General features: G+C 37.7%; 1 protein-coding gene across 1 annotated transcript in view; it reads right to left on the reverse strand.

Annotated features, from left to right (window-relative positions):
* Window positions 1–4,333, reverse strand: part of GJA1 (gap junction protein alpha 1) — a 9,782-nt gene that overhangs the window by 4,690 nt on the left and 759 nt on the right. The window lies entirely within an intron of this gene.

The following is a 4,333-nucleotide window of genomic DNA, read 5'->3' on the forward strand; positions in this document are numbered from 1 at the left end:
AAAAAAAAAAAAAAAAAAAAAAAAAAAAAAAAAAAAAAAGACAATAAAACCTTTTCTGGACAATTCATAAAATAGGAAATTTTAGCACCAAGGAGATTTTCTTTCAAGAAGTGTTGAGTCACTGGAAACACAAGATTATAAATTTGGCAAACTCAATCATAGAAATCTATGCCAAATAAAAAAAATACACCATCTTTTTTGCCATCGGAAAGAGTCTAAGAGAATAATGGGAGACAAGTGTTTAAAGTACTTGCTCGGAGAGCTCAGAGATGACAATTATCTTTGAACTCCTGCAAAATATCCCAGGGCCATTTCCCCACTTAGTCAGCTTGCTCTGAAGTGTAGAGGAAGTTTACCTACTGGGGTGTTCAGACCCTTCCTCACATAATTAGTTCTTCACATGACTGAAGTCCCATCAACAGATGAGGTCCTCTTCAGACTTTAAATCTGGAAGCCTTACTGAGAGAGATATACAATGTGTTTCTTTCTGACATATTCTTTTAGTCTTTCCTAGGTTTAGTCATTCCCCAGAAAGATTAGTTTGTCTTTATTGGTTCAGGTTGGTAGGAAAGGAGTCAGCACATGAGCATGGAGGTCTCTGAAAAGGCTGGAATGCAATGTTACCACGTTCCTCCTTAAGCTGAGATTGTTAAAACAGAGAACAGTCTGTAACTATACAACATGTGAAGTTTGTTTTAAAGGCAAACTATTTTCTCCGTGTCCTAGAAGTGGAAGTGGACAGAAGGAGCCTTTTTCAAGTAACAGCTTCTTGATTTAATTAGTCAGCTTTCTGATGATTTGAAACTACTGCACTGACAGACTTTCCTCAGACTCTATGTATTTTTACTGCCTAAATATTATTTCAGATTGAAAGTTTGATTAAGAAAACAGAGGACGTGTTATTTCTAGGCAGTTATATGCTGTTTGTTTTTTAATTATACTCCACTCTGGTCCCTTAATGTAACATGATTTACTTCAGTTTTGACCTACTTAATCCCACACCTGCGATATTTTGAGATTTTACTACCTATTTTTTAATTTGCTTCAGCATGCAAAGTAGCTAAGTTTCATTTATATCCTCTGGCAATATAAACTCCAGGAGGAAACATTCCATGCTTGAATTACTCATACATAGTTTTGAAAAAAAATATATATATATATTATTTTTTTTTAAGAGATCAGTTACACGCTAGCCTTTGCCAGTGATAAAAACCCACATCAATTCAAAACATTGTGCTGTTAATCAGATAACTTTGTGGTGGCACAAACATATTATTCCTCTGCTTAAGTGGATTCTGCTGCTTTATGAAACACAGTACTTTATTTTGCTTTAGAGAAAACTCATTCATCAGATCTAACTTGTTCATTTTCAGAACACTGAAAGACCATTTTTATTAACTGATAACAAAATATGTTTACTAGGTATAAAAAGGTGTTCTTCATTAAACAAATATTTAAGTATTTTAGTTTTGTAAATAGTTTGAAATTGATGGAAGATTACCTTTAAAACTATTTATTCAGCCTTCAGGTCTCTTTTTAACAATTACACTTCTTTTAACAGTTCCACTAAATAACATAGCTTGACCTGATCTACTGTACAATTTCGGCACTTCAGGAATTTAAGGATATGGGTGATGATGCGTACGTGCATTCCATGAGTTCTTACTGATTATTACTTACAGGATTATTTATTTATTTATTTGAGTTGGACTAATGCAGACCTATTAACTTTTTTAAAAGTGGATTTCTGTCAGCTTCTACTGTGTGTGGGTAAAGATAGAGAAAAAGAAAAACAAAAAACCAACCAACCAACCAACAAACAAAAACAAAGAGCAGAAGGAGATATGACAGCATTCATCTGCAAAGGGTTTTGGATGACCACATATATAAGAAATTTGATTTGTAAGCCACAATTAAGAAATTCTAGAACTATTCTTTATGGACAACTTTCATCATGCCATCTGGTTCATATTTTTCAGGAAGAATAATATAAATTCAGTGCTGTGGTAATACATACGTCCAGGTTTGACTACAGTGTTAGAAGGTCACATGCTAGTGGACGGAAGAGCAGTAAGGGTTCAGAGTGGGATCTAAAACAGGGTTGTGCAGCTGAGGCAGTCAGAAACAGAACAAAGTTTTTGTTTTCCTACAAAAACTCAAGCACACAAAAATTAAGTAGTCAGCAAAAGGGAAGCTTCTGGACCTTGAACATCAACCAACTTGAGCATTTCCCAAAAGTAACCAGCACTAGAGAGAAAGCAGCTGAGATGTACAACTGAAGGCATTTAGATGAGTTGGAATAGGGAAAGATAGTTTTCTGAAATCTCACAAAAATTAGCAAATGTATTTTAGACATTCCCCTGGAAAGGTGCTGTTCATTTAATCTGCTGGACAAAGATTACACTCTCAATGGTTGCAGCAAGTACAATTTCAAGTGTCTTAGCTGTCTGCTCTTTTCATTGTCTGTTGGTATTTATTGGTGGTGGTCAGACACCGGTGGATCTTCCCCATCGACTTTGCCTCTCCCATGTAGTATTCTCTACAGCCAATTCACTTCTAAAATGTAGTTGCAAAAGGACCCAAAGCAGCCAGAAGCAGTTTCTTGAACACTCTCTAGTGGTACAGGTCATGTCTACCCTCTACGTTATTGCCCAAATTCATCCCTCTTCTGACTCATGCTGGAACTAAAAGAAATGCCGAATTCCTTGAGGGGGCCTCGAGCCCTCTGACGTTCATACTTGCAGATTTTGAAATTTGGAACTTTAACAAGTACGTGTATAGAATAAATAACAGACCAGATGCCTCCATGAGAGATATATCCTGTGGGTAACATCTGGGGGGGATGGGAGGGAGGGGTGGGGTGTACCAGAGACTGGAGAAGGAGAAAAATGTATCTGATGAAACAGATATTGCTCAATGTCATCTAACCTTCCCCATGCCCACAAGAATCCTTGGCCTAAACTGGCGTTCATTTCAGAGACAAATAAAACTAATCTTGTAGGCTTGCATTACATGGAAGCTGAGATAACTTTACAATGTTGAATCTGTTTGCCCTCCTGAATATATAAGCATTCAGATTTATGTCACAAATCAAATCGCTTGTGTCCCTCTCTTCCTCCTCCTGAACTCAGCCTGCTGCTCACCCTTCTCCCATTTGTATGCTTGTTAGGTATCATGGGTCAGCGCCAGTGTTTGGCTTTGAAGTTTTTGAAGGAAACACTTCAGTAAACATCTCAAAGACTAGAGGCTTAAATTCTCCAGTGTAGTGTGCTGTCCAGATGTTAAAATGGCAGGATGAAAGCTTCACACCAGTCCTCCAACTTGCTCCCTATACGCTAACGCACATACGAGCACACACAGAAGTCAGGCACGAGGTGTTTGCAGGACATTTTTATCCCCATTACCATAGGCTTTCAGGAATTTCATGTACAGAATTCTAAAGGAGTTCCTCAGACAAAATATGCCCATACACATGGCTTGCTGGTTATCATGAGGCAAAACGTAAGGACAGACATAAGCACACAATATTCTTGTTTAAAGAGTAGAGCGTGCTACTTGATAAGATAGATCCCGCGCTTTGTATTTCAGCTGAAGGTCCTTTCTCCTGCTGTTTCCTTTTTCATGTTGTTTTTTTCATTGCTGGCAAGCAGCAAGCAACAACTGCAATACAAAATCACTCCAAGTCTTGCAATTTAAAAAGCTTGTGAGTTCCCCAAGAGATGCTGCTCAAGCATTCCTTTTCCCCACGTTTTGAAAGTATTTAAGCCTTCAAGGTAATATAAAAGGAATGTGTCATATTGGGATTATGACACATATTTTGTATATTCTTTCACAGCTCTTCCTAGACAGCTTTCATTTATATCCACCCAAGACTTTCACAGACATTGCCAACGTGGTAAGGCATATCATGATATCTCACATTCCTTCCCTAAAATCCCTTTACTGAGGTTGCTAAAACAGAGTAACTATATACAAACTAGGTTAAAACTCTGTAACCCACGTCTGGCTTTTATCACATCTGTTTTCAAAGAAAAGGGGAAAAATAATCTGAAAGACCACGTGAAAGTCACCACGTTGGTAGGTAGCTGCAGCATTTAACAAAGCACCTAATTAAGAACCTTGCTCTGCACAAGCAAGTCTCATCAGTCAGGGCTGCCATAGGGAAGCCAAATGCGTGGGGTGTAAGTGGGGCACGCTGGGGACAAGGTCTCACTGCTACAAACTTCTGGTGGGATTTCAGTGCAACGGAGGAGAGTGAAGAGCACCTTTTTTTTTTTTTTTCTTTTCTTTCTTTCTTTCCTTTTTTTTTTTTTTTTTTTTTTTTTTTTTTTTT

The sequence above is a fragment of the Oxyura jamaicensis genome, chromosome 3, assembly GCF_011077185.1.
Source record: "Oxyura jamaicensis isolate SHBP4307 breed ruddy duck chromosome 3, BPBGC_Ojam_1.0, whole genome shotgun sequence".
Taxonomy (NCBI): Eukaryota; Metazoa; Chordata; class Aves; order Anseriformes; family Anatidae; genus Oxyura; species Oxyura jamaicensis.